This window comes from Oncorhynchus mykiss, chromosome 14 (genome assembly GCF_013265735.2).
Source record: "Oncorhynchus mykiss isolate Arlee chromosome 14, USDA_OmykA_1.1, whole genome shotgun sequence".
Taxonomy (NCBI): Eukaryota; Metazoa; Chordata; class Actinopteri; order Salmoniformes; family Salmonidae; genus Oncorhynchus; species Oncorhynchus mykiss.
This window is the reverse complement of record NC_048578.1, coordinates 16,649,505-16,672,992: the sequence shown is the minus strand read 5'-3', so window position 1 is coordinate 16,672,992 and position 23,488 is coordinate 16,649,505. Positions and strand designations below refer to the sequence as shown.

The 23,488-nt window shown below is 43.7% G+C and overlaps 1 protein-coding gene across 2 annotated transcripts in view; it reads left to right on the top strand.

The window, feature by feature from the left end:
* Nucleotides 1–3,019: 3,019 nt before the first annotated feature.
* Nucleotides 3,020–23,488, top strand: part of LOC110488917 (leucine-rich repeat and immunoglobulin-like domain-containing nogo receptor-interacting protein 2) — a 318,223-nt gene continuing 297,754 nt past the window's right edge. For both annotated transcript variants that reach the window (XM_021561383.2, XM_021561382.2), the window contains exon 1: nucleotides 3,020–3,695. The gene's annotated coding sequence lies outside the window, so the exon portion shown is untranslated. The remainder of the gene's footprint in view (nucleotides 3,696–23,488) is intronic.

Sequence of the window (23,488 nt, the reverse complement as noted above, 5' to 3'; positions counted from 1 at the left end):
CTGATTTATTGTTACATTTTCAGGTACATAACTGTGCACTCTCCTCAGACAATAGCATGGTATTATTTCAATGTAATAGCTACTGTAAATTGGACAGTGCAGTTAGATTAACAAGAATTTAAGCTTTCTGCCCATATCAGATATGTCTATGTCTTGGGAAATGTTCTTGTTACTTACAATGTCATGCTAATCACATTAGCGCACGTTAGCTCAACCGTCCCGCGGGGGGACACCGATCCCGTAGAGGTTTAAAAAAGCAACTTTTTTTGTGTTGAAATGGTGTGGGCGTATAACGATCATAAAAAATATGCATGCCAGTAGACATCCTCTATGAGGAAATAGCAATCATTTTTTAAACAGTCTGTTTGAGATACAAGTTTGAGATGGGGTGATTTAAGTGTTTGCATTTTTCTTCCAATGTATGCTTTGGTCACATACGTGTATAGGGCAAGTCAACAACATTATTTGGGTATGAGTTAACAGAATATGAACTTTTAAAAGTGAGATTTTTTTTATTCTTCATGAGGCTTAATGAGCCATGCTTCCTTAATTAGCTATGCCTTAACATGTGTCAGTATCAATTCCACTGTTGATCCATGGGGTGGAGGCAAGCCATTTCATGTTCCTTGAGGCAAAAGTGTCAGACAAGCACTTAGTGGAAATCCCTAGGTATAATCAGTGAGACCCTTTGGGCTGACAACACAGACAAGACAAACAGACCCATACCGTGAATGGTTAACAAAGGAGGCAACGCAGCGATTGTGGATAAGGTCCAGAACAGGTGCCTACATGTGACTGACAAAACCTATTCCTTGGTTGCCAACGAGCAGACCCAATACAATGTCCTTCTTGTGGCCAATTGGCCACACTTTTATCCTGCTGTTCCCGTTAGTATCTGCCTGTTATTTACCATGTCTGTATGATATGTAAAATACTGGAAGATGTAATTGTGAAGCAGTATTATGAGTACACGCCAATGTTCCTGTGAAGAAAGCCTTACAGGGTAAGTGTTGCCCGATTCCAGTAAAGCTATCACTTACAATTCCAGGAAAATTGTACAGGCAAGGTTGGAATTCATCTGCAGTATGTCATCAAGGCTCTATGTAATAATGTGGCTTGCAGTACTTCTTATTTTCTACATACTTAACAGTTTTTGCCAGATACTTGATTTTTTAAAGTGAAACAGACAAATTACTGCATGTATAACGATCATGTAATTGGATGCCCTGGATATAGGTAATTAGCGAAGCAACTTGACTATGCGTGCATGCCGCTGCTGTTTTGAATGTAGGTTTGGACCGTGGAGAGTTGTTTTGGAAATGGCACCACCTGGATAATGAGATGCGGAGAGGCATGTGCCGGTATCTAAGCCCGAAGGCTTATCTTCGAGCTGTACCGCATCAGGAGGACACTGTAGAGCGACCACTGTAGTCCACACGGAGCACTGTCTTAGGTCTGACTGTTCTCCTTTTTAACTTGGACTCCAATGTCAAAGTATAGCCTACGTCTAGCCATTTCCCTGCTGGGTTGTTGTGCATATCAATTAGACAAAAGGGGGTTAGGTTTGCACTTTGATTGCTTTGACATCCCATTCTATAACGCTGTAGAACATTGCTATTTATCATTGGTGCAATGTAACACAGCTCTAACATAGTCATTGCTATCAGAGTAGATGGTTCAACAGGGACGAAAGGAGCCGTCATTGTGAACAACAGAAGTGTAGTGGTGATGATGGAAAGGAAGCAAAGACCTGTGGGCAGGCTAAAGGTCCTTCATCCTTCAGCTTCATAGTTAGATGACCAGACGCAGGTGTGAGGTTTAGCATTTTCTTTGGATATCCCATTAGCTGTTGAAGAAGCAGCAGCTATTTTTTCCGGGGTCTTGTAGAGATCAAGGTCATGCTCCCTGTTATCACAATCTACATAAAACATGATCTAATGTCCGTAACGGTAACACTTTACATGAAGATGCTTGTGTACCGGTGTAATTATTTCCGTAACAACATTATCTTAACTGTCAACATGTTGTTACTAGAGTGAGCACCAGTCACTGGAGTGTTTTGGGACAAATGTTAGGCAAGCAAGATTGTGTGATAAGGACACTGAAAGTAGTAAAACAAAGTGATATTACTCACATTGGCACAATTACCAGCAATTCATTCCTGAGGTGATAATCATCAGTCATTTTTCATGCTTGGTTTGTTAAAAATATCCCTCATACACTGTCACTATGCCTGGCACATGACAAACTGATAATGCCTGAACGTTCCTTTAGTCATTTAAAGTCTAAAGACAGGTTACTTGCAGCTGCTCCACTTGAAATGTTCCAGGGAAAGATTTCTTTTGTTTCTATATATTGTGCATATTGTCTCTAAATTTGTTTATAAATGTTGTGCATTATTGTCTCTAAATCAGCTTCCGCGTCCAGGGTAATATTCTGTGTGTATGAGGGAACTGCTGGAAATTTTGTTTTGGCTGTTAATTGTATAATTCCACAGTTTGCTATAGCGCTTTGATTGTCCTTGCCTCGATGCAGAAGACTGGTCTGTTGCTGCTGCTATTTTCATCTCCATCTTCAATCCATCTTGACAGTTGGCCAACATCAACTACTGACCCGATCCACTATAAGGAGTGTGCAATAAAAGATAGATGGAAATGCCCCATGCTGAAGGGATGCTGGCTATTTATCAGTTAATAAATAAACAAATATGATGTAGTCAGAGGTTTACACTTCCTCGTTCCTCATTCCTTCATTCGCTGTCATGTTGTTTCTTTACTCATTCTATTTTCTTATCCATATTTATCTGACCATTATTTGTATCCCTAAGGATTCCTAAGGAGTGCAGGCAGCCAACCTTTCTATCTGACATGACTGTGAATGCCAAAGCTGTAATTGTCAGACAACAGACCTGGGAGTGAGCGAGAGAGGGAGGAAAGAGAGAGGAGATAAAACAAGGGGATGGGAGATGCAGTGTGAGGCAGGAAGGGGAGTGTGTGAGTGAGTGAGAGAGAGACGGAGGGAAAGAGAGCGAGGGAGGGGAGAGTGAAAGAGGGAGAGCAGCTTTTATTCCGGCACTTCTCAGCATCCAGTCTCTGAGACAGCGTTCTAGAGAGTAGAGCTACAAAATAAGGTACATTGGAGAGGGAAAACATTTAAGGAGGAAATCGAGGGAAATAAATTACAAGAATAGTTTGCTATCCACTACTAACTCCTATCGGGTGGTGAGAGGTGTCGAAGTTTGCACTCTGGGGGACCCCCCCCCCCCTGCCCCCATGCTGGGCTGAACAGAGGACAGCTCACGTTTTCTAGGTGTGGAGAGCACAGACTGCCTGTAGTCACTTTCGGGGGAGCCAGTGCGCACTAGGAGTGTTCTCTAACTGTGGATCTCGCACTTCATCGCTGCCTGCCTGCAACGGGAGGAGAAGATCCAATCAATGTTTGGGTTTAATAAGGTGGAATACCAGGGGGGACACAACAGAAAAGATACAGCACAACCTGGGAAATAAAGGAAGTAGGAGCACACAGCAGTGAAGGACATCCTTCAGAGGAGGAAAAATAACATTTTACGGAATTTTTAATTCAGAGGCTCCTGTTCCAGGGGGACTTGGGCAGCATAATTTCCTTTTTGGGAGGAGCAGCTCTCAGCTTCAGTCAGCTAATCTTGTGGACTATAGGATCCTGGATGGCATGTCAAGGTAAGGACCTATCTTCAACTCTCCCGGTGTATCATCCAGCCAGCTACTGCTCAGATTAGGTAACAGCAACACTCAGCAGCAGATGAAAAGAGAGAGAAGAAGCAGACGGAAAGGTATGTGTTTCACTAACCTCCAGACTGTTTAGTGGCACTAACAGGACGTGAAAAGTTGCGATAACGCCTTTCTGCGATTCATTCTCTTCAAGCCGTTTCCTGATGCACGGGTGGGAAGATGATTGCTTTTTTTCTAGGAGGGATATTTTGATCTATGGATGAGAAGGTAGAGGAGGGCTGTTGAGGGGTGGTATGGGGGTGTTGAGGGGGTGGTATGGGGGTTATTGAGGGGGTGGTATGGGGGGGAATGTTGGAAAGGAAAAGATGCCGGTGTGCAAAGCAGTTTATCTCTGGGGTCTCTGTCTTTGCATGGTGGCTTCCAGCAGGAATGCTGGATGGAAGGGCATAATTACCACTGGTGTTTGTCTTCGTCTTTGTAGGGGCCATATCTTTGGGACATGGGATTACATTTGTATGTTCACCACCTGCCAGTGAGTCGCGACTGCACAGCTACTCCGCATATTAAGGGTTGTGTTTCCCTTTATCGCAGCAGACAGCAAACAAGATGTCTTAGTTGTTTCGAATGCTGCCCAAATGTCTTACATGCCCCACATAACAGTTCTGCATCTTTCCTGTCTTACTGTCATGCTCATCTTTGGTCAAGCTAAGCTGATAAGGTGATGGAACATGTAGATGATAAGCATGTGCTTTCTCTCCTCAAGGTCCTTTTATGTAAATGAGGATAAAAATGATTAATAGGATGATGGAGGGATATAAAATAGGTTTATAAATATAACTGCAGCATTGTTGTAGTGAATCTACAGCACCTCCCTGTCAACACCGGACAAGTGCCCCTTTGTAGGAACAGGCTGAAGTATTTATGATTGCATGTGCATCCTGTCTGCCCTGAAATATTTAAAATAATTGAATAATAAATAGCCTGTGCCTGTCAAGCCCTGCACCTGCCGTGGGGGATGAATATGACGCAGCCTCCTCATGTAATATGCAAAGCGGTGTCCAATAAATCCCTTCGCCTCTAGAAATGAAAATATAAAAAGTGTCTCCTCTTGCGAGACATCGACAGGGGTAGAGGGGGTGGAATGGGCAGGAAAGGGTGAAATGAAGTTGATGACCGTTTCCTAGGTACAATCGCTAAATTTCCACCAATAGGACCGGCTAATTCTTATCTGTAATTTATAGCTAGCTGGTGGATGTATATAGGATGGTACCTGTCCTAATGGTTCAGAGATTAAAGTGACAAAACTCTGGTATTGGAATTACTCATGAAAGACAATGTTGGCTTTTCATCTTATCGTTTGTCCGGTCCAGATATAGGTGTAATCTAATGAGCATTATGGCGGACGTGCATTTAATGTGTGTGTGTGTGTGTGTGTGTGTGTGTGTGTGTATATGTGTGTGTGTGTGTGTGTATTTAGTGTGTAGTTGTATGTGTCCAGAGCTGTGAGCTTCATCCTCTTTGATGTTTTATTGAGTGTTAACCGTGTCCGCACTGACGCACAGACTCTGATCCGGGGTTACATGGTGAAGGGAATATCTGGTTTGGACATCATTCAGCCTTCTACTGCTTTTCACTGTGGATTAGCAACACCGATTTTGCTTTCACAGCATTTTGAATCTGCTAAACGATTTAGTCCAGGTATATGTGCATCTGAGTGTGTGTGTGTGTACGTCTGTGTGTGTATGTTTGTGCGTATGCTTGTTTGAGTGTGCCTGTTTGAGTGTGTGTGTGTGTGTGTGTGTGTGTGTGTGTGTGTGTGTGTGTGTGTGTGTGTGTGTGTGTGTGTGTGTGTGTGTGTATGCGTGTGTGTGTGTGTGTGCATGCTTATTTGAGTGTGTGTATGCTTGTTTGAGTGTGTGTGTATGCTTGTTTGAGTGTGTGTGTGTCTGTGTGTGTGTGTGTGTGTGTCTTTCTGTGTATGCTTGTTTGAGTGTGTGTGTGTCTGTGTGTGTGTGTGTGTGTGTGTTTCTGTGTATGCTTGTTTGAGTGTGTGTGTGTCTGTGTGTGTGTGTGTGTGTGTGTGTGTGTTTCTGTGTATGCTTGTTTGAGTGTGTTTGCCCAACCCTTGTAAAAGGAATATGTGCTGTCTGATGGTGGCTGAGGGAGGAGTCAGAGACTTGGTCTACCATTTCACTTGGATTATGCATCCACTGAATTACAGTATGGAAGGCGAATAGAAGGCATTTTTATTTTCCCAGTGATTACTCTGAATTGTAGACAGCACATTCACTGGGTGTAGACATTAGAGAAGAAAACAACTTTGATGGCAAAAATGCTGTGCTTTTGATTTATTGCCTACAGCTACGGTTTGAAACAGTATGCATGCACGTAACTAGGCGGCTGAAATATGATTGACATACCTGCTTCTAACTATAATAAATCATTTTCAATCATCTCATGCCTTTTGGACCCACACAGATTACACATTTTCTGCTTAGTTGTGAATTATGCCTAATATTTCTATTAGGAATTTGTTTAGTCTAGTTCATAGCCAATATTACTTCACAATTTATCCAACATGTGTATGCAGACAGAAGCAGAGGGTTCTTTTGAATGGTTTTGTCATTATCCAAACATATTGAATAACAACATTTGACAATATATTGTATTTTTACCCCTTAAGATGAATATTTTATACCCCAGCTAATACAGGACATGTAAGATGTGCTTATACGGATCGGAGTATCATGGGTAGAGTAGCTATGCACTACTCATACATCAAGGAGACTTGTCAGACCTTCCGTGATGAATAAGAAGTCCCACTTCCGCTCTAGAGATTGTCATATTCAATGTTGGCTAGCCATTAGAAGCTAACTATACATTGATGTAGAGGAGAAATTTCAATTGAACTAGTCTCAGAAATTCTACCAGAACATGCTCTATGCAGGCCTCTGAGATGCATAGGGTTCTCAGCCTTTAAGTGGACATTACATAATCTTCTTTCAGTCCAGGGTAATTAACAGTAGTATTCTAAAATGCCACTATCTTAAAATGTCAATACTTCAGGCCTCCTTCCCAACTGTCTAAAAGCTCTCTACAGGACATTACTGTAACATTAGCATCGTCATGTTATTATCCAGACTGTAGAAGCAAAAATTCCGCCATTAAAGGAGGTTAAGCACATAATTTCTCTGTCGGAAGTAGTGCGGTTGAACTGTATGAAAGGGAAGACGTGGCCCGAGCACAGCGGCATATTTTTAGACAGTCCATTAAGGAATAGGAAAATCAATGCTCGCAGTTCTGTCAACATTGGGTTTCAGTTTTTTTTAACACGATGACCTTTGTCGGGTACAGTGAGAAACCTGAATGGCATTGTCATACTGTGGCTGGACGAAAGAATAAAACAGGTCATTATGAAAATAGACAAAGGCTGTGTCTTGTTGGCATGTCTAGCACAAACATGAATGACCATCTTCCATCTGCTTTCAAAAATGAATTTGATTTGGGCTTGAACACGCTTTCTCCTCTACTGTTTCTTGGTAAAAGGATTCCTTGGGTGAATATTCAATATCTGACAGGCTGATAGATGCACCGCTGATAAATCAATTTCAGGCTGATTATAAATACATTTCAGGCTTTACTTAGCCACATGCTTCCACATATCAAAATAAAATAAAATAAAACGTGTAGACTTTATCGTGACGTGTTTAATTATCCAATGTTTAAGCGCTTAACCAACAGTGCAGTTCAAGAAAGCGTTAAGAACATATTAACCAAACAAACAAAAGCAAAAAATTATAAAAAGTAACATAATAAAATAACAGTAACGAGGCAATATACAGGGGGTACCTGTCACAGGTGTCGTTGGAAGAGGACCAAAGTGCAGCGTGGCAAGCGTACATTTCTCTTTTTATTTAAAATGACGCCAACAAAACTAGAAACGCAAAACAACAGGTGAAGCTTACAGGGCTAAGTGCCACTAACAAAGATAACTACCCACACTGAAGGAGGGAAAAAGGGTTACCTAAGTATGATTCCCAATCAGATACAACGATAGACAGCTGTCCCTGATTGAGAACAATACCCGGCCAAAACATAGAAATAAAGAAACATAGAAAACAAAACATAGAATGCCCACCCAAATCACACCCAATGACCAAACCATAATAGACACATAAAAATAATCTCCTAGGTCGGGGCGTGACAGTACCTCCCCCCCAAAGGTGCGGACTCCGGCCGCAAAATCTGAACCTACAGGGGAGTGTCCGGGTGGGCATCTATTCGCGGTGGCGGCTCTGGTGCGGGACATAGACCCTACTCCAACTCTGCCTCACCCCACTTTGGTAGCACCTCTGGTGTGGGCACCCTCGCCGCGGGCCCCGGACTGGAGACTGTCGCTGGGGTCCCCAGACTGGAGACCGTCGCTGGAGGCTCCGGACTGGAGGCCGTCGCTGGCCTCCTCGTTGGAGGCTTCGTGCCATGGATCATCACTGGAGGCTTCTTGCCATGGATCATCACTTGAGGCTTCGTACCATGGATCATCACTGGAGGCTTCGTGCCATGGATCATCACTGGAGGCTTCGTGCCATGGATCATCACTGGAGGCTTTGTGCCATGGATCATCACTTGAGGCTCCGTGCCATGGATCATCACTGGAGGCTCCGTGCCATGGATCATCACTGGAGGCTCCGTGCCATGGACATGGATCATCACTGGAGGCTTCGTGCCATGGACATGGATCATCACTGGAGGCTTCGTGCCATGGATCATCACTGGAGGCTTCATGCCATGGATCATCATTGCTGGTTTTGTGCCATAGATCATCACTGGAGGCTTCTTGCCATGGATCATCACTGGAGGCTTCTTGCCATGGATCATCACTGGAGGTTTCTTGCCAAGGTTCATCACTGGAGTCTTCGTTCTGGGCGCAGGCACAGGACTCACCAGGCTGGGGAGACACACAGGAGGCCTGGTCCTTAAAGCAGGCACAGGACTCACCGGGCTGGAGAGACATACAGGAAGCTTGGTGCGTGGGGCGGGCATCGGATACACTGGGCCGTGAAGGCGCACTGGCGGTCTCGAGCGCAGAGTTGGCACAACCTGTTCTGGCTGGATGCCCACTTCCACCCGGCAAATGCAGGACGCTGGACGCTCACTCGAGGCACCGTGCGCATCACCCCATAACACGGTGCCCGACCAACCACATGCTCCCCACGGTAAGCACGGGGAGTTGGCTCAGGTCTAAACTCCGACAATCTTCCAGTGTGCCCCCACCCAAAACATTTTTTTGGAGCTGCTTCTTGGGCTTCCGTGACCGGGTGTTGTCCCCTGCCATTCTCTCCTCCCTGGTCCAGCTCGTCCTTCAGGTTGGCTCACACTGCTTGGTCTTTTGGTGGTGGGTAGTTCTGTCACGGTTGTCGTTGGAAGAGGACCAAGTGCAGCGTGGTAAGCGTACATTTCTCTTTTTTTTATGTAGCCAACAAACAAGAAACGCAAAACAACCGTGAAGCTTACAGGGCTAAGTGCCACTAACAAAGATAACTACCCACACTGAACGAGGGAAAAAGGGCTACCTAAGTATGATTCCCAATCAGAGACAACAATAGACAGCTGTCCCTGATTGAGAACCATACCCGGCCAAAACATAGACATAAAGAAACATAGAAAACAAAACATAGAATGCCCACCCAAATCACACCCTGACCAAAACAAAATAGAGACATAAAGGCTCTCTCAGGTCAGGGCATGACAGTACCGGTACTGAGTCAATGAACGGGGGTACAGTTTAGTGAAGGTAATTTGTACACGTAGATAGGGGTGAAGTGACTATGAATAGATAACAGGGAGTGAGTAGCAGCAGTGTAAAAAAACAAATGATTGTACATGTAAACAATCTGTTGGCCATTTGATTAATTGTTCAGCAGTCTTATGGCTTTGGGGTAGAAGCTGTTAAGGACCCCCCCCCCCCTATTTTCCTGATAAAACAAAACACCATACACTACAACAGCTGGGCCATTTATGGAATATGTTTACTCATCAGCATTGTAAAACTCCCATCATCATGGACACCGCTCCTCCCAATTACCCTCCGACTCATTGAATCCCATCAAAGTCAGCCAAACATTGGTTTGTGAAATGGAGCATCTCTAGTTCTCTTAAATGTGGCCCGCTTGTAGCACCAGTGCTGCTAAAGATAGTGGGGGTTTGCAGTTCTTCCACCAAAAATAACAATCAAAAGGAAACTTTTTACTATTCAGTGCATGAACCCAGCACAGTGCCCTTGTCGCACTGCACAATGTCGCCAGTGAGGGCATGGCGTGGCCGCATCCTCTGTTCCCTGCTTCTGTGGTGGGTGGCAGTGACCGCTGGTGGCAGCGCAAATCCATCTTGAAAGAGCACACAGGGAGAGGTTGAGGTTTGAGGACAGATCACGGACGACTTCCATTGACGCTGACCTTGCCACCTATGTCACTTTCGAGCGTGACCTTTGAGTGAGCTGTGGGGACTGGAGTCTGAGGGCCACCTCCAGCAAAGTCCCCTTTGCTTCTCCTGCTTGTGTCGACATGAAGCTTTAGTAAGAGTCAGAGGGGTGAGAGCAGGGTGAGAGGACTTTGTGCCAAATGGTAGTTGTGATGGAAAGGAGGAGAATAGACATCTGTTGGCCTCAATCCATGAAAAACAGAAGATCCAATTACCTCAGGTTGTCTGTCTGACTTAAGTGAAGGCACCCCAGGTTTGAACTTGAACTGAGGTTTGATGCCTTTAATATCTGTCCAGGTCTTCTCAGGCTCCACACAAGCCCAGTATGCCACCACAAGGCGTGGGAGGCCACAGTAAGGTGTTGTGACACTATCAGTCTGCCACAGCTTGGCTTCTCACACATATTGAATTCCAACAATAGCACTGAAATGCCATCCTGACAGCACGTTTACTTAAGCACTATTATGTTTGCAGAAGGAGAACAGAGAGAGGGTAACATTTGGCTTTGAAAACATCAAAGATTATTATAATATGCCATCAGCTGCAGTTATGTTGGAGGGGATTGACTGGTGCAACAAATATGTGAATTTAGAACAAATTTGAGATTCAATGTGCTTTTTGTTGTAGAATAGAATTTCAAACATAGAGGACTTGAAAGTTATGAGACCTTCCACTTATAGACCTTTTTAACATATTTTTTAGGAGGAGCGGAAGTGAACTCTGGAACGCCAAAGAACTTCCGGTGCATTTATACACAACAGCTGTTCCGTCATGGCTGTAAACAGCTAGCTAGCTTAGTCTAGTTGTTTTCTCAAGGTCAAAATGAACATTTTTGACCTTAGTATTCATGGATGGGATAGTCTTTACGTCCTGGGAAAATTTTAAATGGAGGTGAAAGAGCCAGGATCATGTGTAGCAGAAGGGGTACGTTTTTTATCAAGTTAACCATCTACTCTAGGTAATGTCAGGTAGCTGGCTAGCTATATTTAAATAGGATCGACAGCCATCAAATATTCGTTTTTTGAATTACACAAACGTTAGCTTGATCAGCTAAAAACATGTCAGCTACCTAGCAAGTTGCTAAGCTAACTAGCTAATTAACAGATGTCCCGTACCAAAGAGAGAACTATGACAATGACAAAACTCAATTGCAACGAAATATAACATTTTATATCACTTGAGAATAATGAAGAAGGTCCTGGTCTAATTTCTGTTTACACTCATCTCAGATACAGAGACCTGTGAAGCTGCTAAACCGTGTCTGTGGATGAAGGTCCCAAAGAAAGTCCCTAGTCCTGGAGAGACTGCAGTTCATATTGCCAACGGGTTATATATGGTACTGGTTTACTGTTAGAATTGGTTGTAGGACCACAACAATTATGTTAAAAGTAACCATGCATATACCCAGAACATGTATGGCCAATCTTGCTCCTATAGATTGAGCTACTTGGCTTGCAGGTTTCTGTTCCAGCCCAACACTGACATTCTGTTTATTTTTTGTATTAGACACATCATTTAACTATTCAATCATCTCATGTGTGTCTGTTTTATTTGGTTATCACTCACTCTCTGGAGTCTTTGATCATTGGTGTGGGTGTAACAATCCCTGTATGGCCGACCTAGGATCCCCTGTCCACAACAGCACTTCATACCCACAAAGCACCATTCATTATCATTCCAAAACATGATCTTGGTTGGGCTATGATAACAGTTCTTTAGGTCTCAGCTCTCAAGAGAATAGCACTCACCTGTGAACTAGCTCACATGTGCTGCCCTCTCATCCCACTGCTACACTCACTGACCTCCTCCTTCTCCACATCAACCTCAACACACTCACCCCTCTGCTACACTCACTGACCTCCTCCTTCTCCACATCAACCTCAACACACTCACCCCTCTGCTACACTCACTGACCTCCTCCTTCTCCACATCAACCTCAACACACTCACCCCTCTGCTACACTCACTGACCTCCTCCTTCTCCACATCAACCTCAACACACTCACCCCTCTGCTACTCTCACTGACCTCCTCCTTCCCCACATCGACCTCAACACACTCACCCCTCTGCTACACTCACTGATCTCCTCCTTCTCCACATCAACCTCAACACACTCACCACTCTGCTACACTCACTGACCTCCTCATTAATATCAGCAGCCAGCAAAGCAGATTGTGTCAACTGAATCAATCTTGCACCCACATTATTAATTTTGTGGGTATTTAATTCTGCTACATTGACTCTGATCACAGTCGGTGGCTGAGTTATACTGTCGGGGGCATAGGAAGAGGTGAAAACGGTGTGACTGTAGCAGAGGTGAGCTGCAGTTGAGTTCTACTAGCCCTGTGATGTGATGTCGTTCCCCCTAGTGGCTCCACCTGTCTATCATGAATGTATATATTTTTTTATACTGTAAGCATCTCGGCTCTGGAGGATCTCCTCCTGCGATTTTGCGCACCGATTTGCTTAATTCTGCTACACTCACTGTCCTCCTCTAGTTGTTGGCATGCTAGCTACACGTGTAATTTGATAAGGGTTTGTGTCCTGGCCTGGTCAGCCATACAGGGATGGAACTCATACATTACATAGCCACTTTGCAGCCAATGTAAAAATGACCCTTCACTGTGGTCAATCTCCAGGGGATTTTTCTCTTGCCACCACTATACGTGGTCTACCCTTTTGGTTACAGTGGATGTGAGATTATTTTTGGCATGCATTCCCAATACAGAAATATCATGGGATTAGTGTTTGCCTCGTGGGCACGTCCAATGCAGACATATGATGGGATTAGTGTCTGCGTCGTGGGCACGTCCAATGCAGACAAATGATGGGATTAGTATTGGCCTCGTGGGCACGTCCAATGCAGACATATGATGGGATTAGTATTGGCCTCATGGGCACGCCCAATGCAGACATATGATGGGATTAGTATTTGCGTCGTGGGCACGTCCAATGCAGACAAATGATGGGATTAGTATTGGCCTCGTGGGCACGTCCAATGCAGACATATGATGGGATTAGTATTGGCCTCATGGGCACGCCCAATGCAGACATATGATGGGATTAGTATTTGCGTCGTGGGCACGTCCAATGCAGACAAATGATGGGATTAGTATTGGCCTCGTGGGCACGTCCAATGCAGACATATGATGGGATTAGTATTGGCCTCGTGGGCACGCCCAATGCAGACATATGATGGGATTAGTATTGGCCTCATGGGCACGTCCAATGCCGACATATTATGGGATTAGTATTGACCTCGTGGGCACGTCCAATGCAGACATATGATGGGATTAGTATTGGCCTCGTGGGCACGTCCAATGCAGACAAATGATGGGATTAGTATTGGCACTTGTACATGTGGCTTGTCATTTGTATGCTGAAACAGGATTCTCAAATCCTCACACATTGTTTACCTTTTACAGAGACGTTTTCTGCATTTGAAATGATACTATTAGAAGTAGGAAAAGCACTCACACATCTGAGAAGTTGTCTGTGTTAATAATTTGCTAATAAAAATAAATGGCTGGATTGATATGGGCAAGATCAGTGTGTGTGTGTTTTTTTTCATTAGACAATTAATGAGGGTAACCAAATTAAAGGCTACCAGATTTGACTTCTACAGCTACTGGACATGCCATCATGAAATGGATTAGAGCAAGCTCTACCCTTGTAATGAAAGTAGGTCTTAAAGATGACATGCTCGGGAGAGAGACATTATTAGCAAATATCACTGTGAAGAGGGTGTAGAAAGTAATATTAAGGTTAATTTGATTTCATTTCAAAATACATGTTGCTTGAAATAGTTGCAATTTGTTTGCTTCATGTAATGTATCATCCTGGTGTATTTAGTATGCAGTTCAACATTATCGCCACATGGTGTCAGCGCTAGTATTTGTTTTACTACATGCAAACAAACCACTGGCTTAGTCTCATAATGTGAGAACGATAATACATGCCTAGCACAAGCAACAAGTTTATTAAAACTACGGTATGTATCTTAATAGAAAATAAGTGAGCAAAAAAGTGAGGGGGGAGAGAGTGGTTGATAGTGGGGTAATTACTGCTGCAAGCTAACTTTGAATTATAAAATGTGGCCGTCAAACACTGCACTCGTACGATAGAAAAATGTTGTTTATTTATATTGTTGGCTGTCGTGAGAGAAATCTATCTTGTCTGATGATTTTGTTGAGTGGATCTGGTAGCAAACAAGTCAATGTGTGTATATAATTAATGTTACATTTTTGTGTCGGATCAAGAAGTACGAATCTATAATTTAGCTAGCCAACTAACTAGATAGTTAGCAATTATGGCGAGCTGCAGCACCAGATGTTTACTCGGGAATGTTTACTCGGGAACATCCATTGCTGCAGAACATGTTATTGTTTTGACAGTTTAAAAAGTCTATATAAAAGGCACAGTTTGTATCCTAAATGTCATTAAGACATTTTAGCACCAGACATCCCAGCATGGATCCCATTTCTACTGCATGGTTTGACTACTGAACTTTCACTTCCATCTAATTAAATTCAGTTCAAGTCGGAAGTTTACAGACACCTTAGCCAAATACATTTAAACTCAATTTGTCACAATTCCTGACATTAAATCGCAGTAAAAATTCCCTGTCTTAGGTCAGTTAGGATCACCACTTTATTTTAAGAACGTGAAATGTCAGAAAAATAGTAGAGAATTATTTATTTCAGCTATTATTTAATTCAGCACATTCCCATTGGGTCAGACGTTTACATACACTCAATTAGTATTTGGTAGCATTGCCTTTGAATTGTATAACTTGGGTCAAACATTTTGGGTAGCCTTCCACAAGCTTCCCACAGTAAGTTGGGTGCATTTTGGTCCATTCCTCCTGACAGAGCTGGTGTAACTGAGTCAGGTTTGTAGGCCTCCTTGCTCGCACAAAGACCTTTTCAGTTCTGCCCACAAATGTTCTATGGGATTGAGGTCAGGGCTTTGTAATGGCCACTCCAATACCTTGACTTGTTGTCCTTAAGCCATTTTGCCACAACTTTGGAAGTATGCTTGGGGTCATTGTCCATTTGGAAGACCCATTTGCAACCAAGTTTTAACTTCCTGATGTCTTGAGATGTTGCTTCAATATATCCACATTATTTTCCTCATGCCTCATGATTTCATCCATTTTGTGAAGTGCACCAGTCCCTCCTGCAGAAAAGCACCCCCACAACATGATGCTGCAACCCCTGTACTTCACGGTTGGGATGGTGTTCTTCGGCTTGCAAGCATCACCCTTTTTACTCCAAACATAGCGATGGTCATTATGGACAAACAGTTCTATTTTTGTTTCATCAGACCAGAGGACATTTCTAGAAAAAGTACGATCTTTGTCCCCATGGGCAGTTGCAACCGTAGTCTGGCTTTTCTTTGGCAGTTTTGTGCAGTGGTTTCTTCTTTGCTGAGCGGCCTTTAAGGTTATGTTGATATAGGACTCGTTTTTCTGTGGATATAGATACTTTGTACCAGTTTCCTCCACCATCTTCACGAGGTCCTTTGCTGTTGTTCTGGGATTGATTTGCACTTTTCGCACCAAAGTACGTTCATCTCTAGGAGACAGAACGTGTCTCCTTCCTGAGTGTTATGACGGCTGCGTGGTCCCGTGGTGTTTATATTTGCGTATTATTGTTTGTAGAGATGAACGTGGTACCTTCAGGTGTTTGGAAATTGCTCCCAATGATGAACCAGACTTGTGGAGGTCTACAATTCTTTTTCTGAGGTCTTGGCTGATTTCTTTTGATTTTCCCATGATGTCAAGCAAAGAGGCACTGAGTTTGAAGGAAGGCCTTGAAATACATCCACAGGTACACCTCAAATTGTAATTGTAATGTAAATTAGCCTATCAAAAGCTTCCAAAGCCATGACATCATTTTTGGGAATTTTCCAAGTTGTTTAAAGGCACAGTCAACTGTATGTAACTTCTGACCCACTGGAATTGTGATACACTGAATTGTAAGTGAAATAATCTGTCTGTAAACAATTGTTGGAAAAATGACTTGTGTCATGCACAAAGCAGATGTCCTAACCGACTTGCCAAAACTATAGTTTGTTATCAAGACATTTATGGAGTGGTTGAAAAATGAGTTTTAATGTCTCCAACCTAATTGTCTGTACACTTCCGACTTCAGCTGTATTTCTAAACTGAAATAACCTACCTATATTGTCAAACCTGATAAGAATGATAAGGGAGCAATGGCAGGGCCATCGATTGTGTGTTTTGCCTTCATCAGCCACTTTGAGGTGTCCTCACGACGACTTTGCCACCTCCCCCTTCTTTCTCTCTGCCCCAGTTATTCAGCAATGAATCCAGGTCGGTATTTAGAGTATTGACCACTTTGCTCTTTAGACGGTTACAAAAGTGCTGTGTGTGGGGAGCCAGTGTAATATAAGTCCTGGCAGCATTTGTTGTCCTAATAAGCCATGTTGTGCTGGTTAGCAATGTTGTCCTGGTAAGCCTGTTATGGAGTAATTTGTATCCTGGTAAAGGATGTTGACTTAGTCAGCATAGTGGATTAGAGTTGAGTGGGTGAGTATTAGCAAAGGTCTAATCCTGACTTGTAAACTTGATTCTAGAGTCCAATGTTTCCCTTTTGTTAAACGAAGAAAGGCTTTTCAAATTTGCACAGACATTTTGCATGATCATTTTGACTATTCAGACACAAATCCAATTATTGGACATGGACAAATAAGAAAAGACCAACTCGAAAGAATAACAGAACATTAGGACATTGGGTCTGGTCTTATTAGTTCAAGCCATTGATCCTCAGTCCCTTCAGGCCTGTACTGTCAGAGCAGTAGACCAAGTCGTGCATTTGTGTCTGCTTTAACAATGAGTTGTGGAAACGGAATGTGGGGTTTCTGCATGCCTTGAAGACTCTCTACACGTAGACGCTGACGCTGACGCTTGGGTTGCAAAATGACTGTATCCTTATGTCTTGGCTCAATGAATAAAATAAAATGCTATTTGTCACGTGCAGGTGTAGATTAACAGTGAAATACTTACTTACGGGTCCTTTTCCAACAATTCAGAGTTAAGGATAAAAAAGATAAAGTCGAAATTGTGACATGAGTAAATAATACACAGTGAATAATGAATAATACCATGGTTATATCCAGGGAGTAACTGTACTGAGTCGATGTGCAGGGGTATGAGGTAATACCATGGTTATACACAGGCAGTACAAGTCCTGAGTCGATGTGAAGGGTTACAAGGTAATACCATGGTTATATACAGGGAGTACCATTACTGAGTTGATGTGCAGGGGTATGAGGTAATAACATGGTTATATACAGGTAGTACCAGTACTGAGTCGATGTGCTGGGGTACGAGGTAATTGAGGTAGCTATGTACATCTAGGTAAAGTGACGAGGCAACAGGATAGATAATAGACTCAGCTGTAGCAGCAGCAGTGTGTGTGTGTGAGTGTGTGTTGTGCCACTATGCATGTGTGCATGTTATGTGTGTGTGGGCCTAAGTAGTGTGTATATGTGTGTTGGGGTGTCAGTTTGTGTGTGTGTGTGTGTGTGTGTGTGCGTGTGCGTGTGGGTGCATATATAGAGTCAGAGCAAGGGAGTTAGTGAAAAAAAGGGTAAATGCAGGTAGTCCGTGTAGGCATTTGATTAGCTATTTAGCAGTTTTGTTAAGCAGTTGTATGGCTTGGGGGTAGAAGCTGTTCAGGGTCCTGTTGGTTCCAGACTTGGTGCTCCGGTACCGCTTGCCATGCGTTAGCAGAGAGAACAGTCTATGACTTGGGTGGCTGGTGTCTGACATTTTTTAGGGCCTTCCTTTGACATCGCCTGGAATAAAGGTCTTGGATGGCAAGGAGCTCTGACCCAGTGATGTACTGGGCCGTACTCACTGCCTTGTGGTTGGGTGCCTTGCAGTGCCTTGCAGTAGGAGGTGCAGCCAATCAAGGTGCTCTCAATGGTGCAGCTGTATAACTTGTTGAGTATCTGAGGGCCCATGCCAAATCGTTTCAACCTCCTGAGGGGGAAAGGCGCTGTCATGCTCACTTCACAACTGTGTGCATGTGTGTGGAGCACATTAATTCCTTAGTGATGTGGACACAGAGGAACTTGAAACTCTCCACCAGCTCCACTACAGCTGCTAGGTTATGTCCCATTCAAGGGTTTCATCCACCATGTGGAAATTACTCCTTGAAGAGCCACATGCTTTCTTTCTGTGAGAGAGGGAAGAGTGAGCGAGAGAGAGAGAGCCCGTGAGAAGAGGGACGAGGAGAGAGAGAGAGACCATAGAGAGAGGGGCGAGGAGAGAGCGAGAGACCCTAGAGAGGGAAGAGGAGAGAGAGAGAGATACCCTAGAGAGAGGGAAGAGGAGAGAGAGACCCTAGAGAGAGGGAAGAGGAGAGAGAGAGTCCTTAGAGAGAGAGAATAGGAGAGAGAGAACCCTTAGAGAGAGGGGCGAGGAGAGAGAGAGAGCCCCTAGAGAAAGCGAAGAGGAGAGAGAGAGCCCTTAGAGAGAGGGAAGAGGAGAGAGAGAGCCCTTAGAGAGAGAAACAAGGAGAGCTAGAGCCCTTAGAGAGAGGGACTAGGAGAGAGAGAGAGAGACCCTAGAGAGAGGGACGAGGAGAGAGAGAGAGAGAGAGAGCGAGAGACCCTAGAGAGAGTGACAAGGAGAGAGAGAGAGAGAGAGAGAGAGAGAGAGAGAGAGAGAGAGAGAGAGAGAGAGACCCTAGAGAGAGTGACGAGGCGAGAGAGAGAATCCTCAGAGAGAGGTACGAGGAGAGCGAGAGCCCTTAGAGAGAGGGAAGAGGAGAGAGAGAGCACCTAGAGAGAGGGAAGAGAAGAGAGAGAGCCCCCAGGTCTTTGAGGAGTTTATAGATAAGATCCTGCCTCAAAGCTCTAGGGGGCATTAGGTTGTTGTATCGCTGGTTCACCATAGAAATGATGATTGGTAGTCATGTAACTTTCATGCACATTACACACAGACACACAACTTACCCCACCTTCTTTCTACGGTGCATAAACAAAGAGGGGACTTTCTTCAGGTCAGACTTGGATTGTATACAATTTTGCCTGTCCTAATATGTACACCGAAAATACACTACATGGCCAAAAGTATGTGGACACCTGCTCGTCAAACATCATGGGCATTAATATGGAATTGGTCCCCCCTTTGCTGCTACAACAGCCTCCACTCTTCTGGGAAGCCTTTCCACTAGATATTGGAATATTGCTGTGGGTACTTGCTTCCATTCAGGTAGAGTTCTCCTGCACTGACTGCCAGATGGTGAAGCGTGATTCATCACTCCAGATAACGTATTTCCACTGCTCCAAAGTCCCATGGCAGCGAGATTTATTCCACTCCATCCGATGCTTGGCATTGTACATGGTGATCTTAGGCTTGTGTGCTGCTGCTTTGCCATGGAAACCCTTTTCATGAAGCTCATAACCCATTTTATTAAGGTTTTCGGACTAACAGTTGCTGACGTTGCTTCCAAAGGCAGTTTGGAACTCGGTAGTGAGTGTTTCAGACTATTTTTACTCGCTACTCTCTTCAGCACTCGGCAGTCTCGTCCTGCGGTCCCCAAACCATCACACTACCACCATCATGCTTGACTGTTGGTTTGCGGTTCTTACTGTGCAATGCAGTGTTTGGTTTTTGGCAGGCATAATGGGACCCATGTCATCCAAAAAGTTGACTCATGTTTTCCAAAAAAAAGCACCTGGATGATCATCAACATGCTTGGAATTGTGTTCTATGTACAGATGATTCAAAGTGTAACTTTTTGGATAAAATGGGTCCCGTTATGCCTGGTGAAAACAAAACACTGCATTGCACAGTAAGAACCTCATACCAGCAGTCAAGAATGAGAGAGCACCGAGAGAGCACTTAGAGAGAAGGAAGAGGAGAGAGCCCATAGAGAGAGGGAAGAGGAGAGAGAGAGAGAGACCCCTTTGAGGAGTTTGAGATAAGATCCTGCCTCAAAGTTCTAGGGGGCATTAGGTTGTTGTATCGTTGGTTCACCATAGAAATGATGATTGGTACTCATGTAACTTTCAGGCTCGCATACACACAGACACCCAACTTACACCACCTTCTTTCTACGGTGCATAAATAAAGACAGAGCTTTCTTCAGGTCAGACTTGGATTGTATACATTTTAGCCTGCCCTAACATGCACACCGAAAATACACACTTAATCCCGAATGAACATGTTGTGGCAGGACTTGAAACGAGCAGTTCATGCTTCAGATCCCACATATTTCGCTGAGTTACAATAGTTCTGCATGGAACAGGAGGCCACAATTACTCCACAGTGACATGAGAGACTGATCAACAACTACAGGTCATGTTTGTTTGCAGTCATTGCAGCTAAAGGTGGCACCAGTTAGACCATTTATTTTTTTCACACAGGGTCATTGGGTGTTGCATAACTTTGTTTATGAAATAAGTATGTAATTGTTGTTATTTGTTTACTCAGGTTCCATTTAGTTAATATTAGGTTTGGGTTGAAGAACATTCAGTATTCAAAATATGCAAAAGTAGAGAAAATTAGAAAGGGGCAAATACTTTTTGTCGGCACTATGCATTCAATTCATGTAAATGTTCCCATACCTACAGTATGTTATGAAATCAAAACGTTTCACCTCTGGTACTACATAGTTTCCCGTGCAGTTTGTTAATGAGTCAGTAAATAATGAAGACATATAGTATATTTGCACCCCAAATTACCTCGACATTGACATTAAATACTTTTTTTATTTTCATTCAGTTTAGTTTCTTGATATGCAGCATGGCACTGTCTTCTCCCACCTCCACTCTAATTTTCAGTCTGTAGCGTGAACTGAGGATGAAAATGAAAAGGGAGTGCTGTGTCACTTGCTCTTTTAAGCTCTTGCAGATTTCCCTTCTCTTTTTTCCATTTAATCTGAGTCTAGCTGTCAGTGGGGTGAGGGAATCATTAGCCCCGTGCCACTGTGATACTGCTGTACCGAGAAACATGCTTAACCAAGAAAGCTCCCCATCTCTCCTATTCAGACAGATGCTGGAGGTTTTATTGTCAAGTGGTAGCTCTCTCAAGAGGTGTTTTCGTCGTTCAAAGAGATGGGTGTTCTGCTGGAAGAAGTAATCCTGTGCCATAGCAGCAGCCTGCCGTTCGCTGGTGGGTTGTTATATGACAAGTCAGCCACATATCAAGAGTCTCACAATGAATGCTTAGTGTGTGTGTGTGTGTGTGTGTGGTTGGGGGGTTCAGGGATCTTGATGGACAGATCCAATCCCTATTCTTGAACAACTGAAACACCCAACAGGCTTATGAGAATAAGATAAACAATATAATATATATATATAATACATATGGTGTACAGGAAATGTGTTGTCAGAGTACATACATATAGTACATACTGTACATATACACACTGCTGTGCTAAATGGGGATAGAACAGTATGCTGAATCAAATTAACAAACAGACACTTCCTTACAGTTGACAAAGATTAAACGAACATGTCTACAACACAATGGATGCACCTTTCCTCTAGTGGAATTGGATGCACACAAGACACTAATGTCCACCCCTTGTCACGGCATCTAAATGATGACCTTTACTTCCTCTAGTACAAGCATGGCGGCTATTGTCAACATGTGTAATTCCTACCCTTGGTTGCCAGCACAGCTGTGAATTATAAATCAATGAGCTTGCAATACTGTAAAATCCCCGGGCCCTGGGCTTTGCTGATGATCGAATAATGGATGACAGGGGACCTTCATGGGGAGACTTTATGCCCAGCTCTGGGTCCACTGGCCACATGATGGCTCCCATCCAGACTGAAAGGAAAAAATAGGGCTTATATATCACACTGGCTCAGACAGTGAGCTCTGTGTGTGGTGGGGCGGGAGGATTGGTGGAGGGAGGAGTTGTGTGTGTGTGATTGCGAGAAACATCTTGCCCTGTCAAAAACCTGTCAGCATGGAAACAAAGCTCTTTTGGTATGTTTTGGATCAGATCGGTGGTCTTGGTGGACACCATAAGGTGTCGGTCTGTCAGTTCTGTCAGCGCTTGTTTAATACACACCCCTTAATCTCTGCCAGGAGGTCTGGAGTGAAACCATGAAGACAGAGAAAGAGGAAGTGAGTGGGAGACACTGAATGAGAACAGTCGGCGAGTCAAGTAGTTCAATTATTCAACAGGAGCTTGTCTGTGATTGTCTGAGGCTTAAGAGGAACTCTCCTGGAATTTCAATAGGGGGTGTAATACCTCTGCTTAACCATCGTTACTATCCAGCGCATCTGTGCTCTGCAGTGAACATGTATAGCTTACTTGATCTTTAACGTTTACAGTGGCTTGCGAAAGTATTCACCCCCCTTGGCATTTTCCCTATTTTGTTGCCTTACAACCTGGAAATATAATAGATTTGTTTGGGGTGTGTATCATTTGATTTACACAACATGCCTACAACTTTGATGATATATGTTTTATTGTGAAGCAAACAATAAATAAGACAAAAAAACTGAAAACTTGAGTGTGCATAACTATTCACCCCTAACAAAGTCAATACTTTGTAGAGCCACCTTTTGCAGCAATTACAGTTGCAAGTCTCTTAGCGTATGTCTCTATAAGCTTGGATGAACTTGAAGCTCTAGCCACTGGGATTTTTGCCCATTCTTCAAGGCAAAACTGCTCCAGCTCCTTCAAGTTGGATGGGTTCCGCTGGTGTACAGCAATCTTTAAGTCATACCACAGATTCTCAATTGGCTTTGACTAGGCCATTCCAAGACATTTACATGCTTCCCCTAAACCACTCAAGTGTTGCTTTAACAGTATGCTTAGGGTCATGGTCCTGCTGGAAGGTTAACCTCCTTTCCAGTCTCAAATCTTTGGACGACTGAAACAGGTTTCCCTCAAGAATTTCCCGGTATTTAGTGCCATATATCATTCCTTCAATTCTGACCAGTTTCAAAGTCCCTGCCGATGAAAAACATCCCCACATGATGCTGCAGCCGCCATGGTTCACTGTGGGGATGGTGTTCTTGGGGTGATGAGAGGTGTTGGGTTTGCCCCAGACATAGCTTTTTCCTTGATGGCCAAAAAGCTAAATCAGACCAGAGTACCTTCTTCCATATGTTTGGGGAGTCTACCACATGCCTTTGGCCGAACACAAAACGTGTTTGCTTATTTTTTTCTTTAAGTAATGGATTGTTTCTGGCCACTCTTCCGTAAAGCCCAGCTGTGTAGAGTGTACGGCTTAAAGTGGTCCTATAGTCAGATACTCCAATCTCAGCTGTGGAGCTTTGCAGCTCCTTCAGGGTTGTCT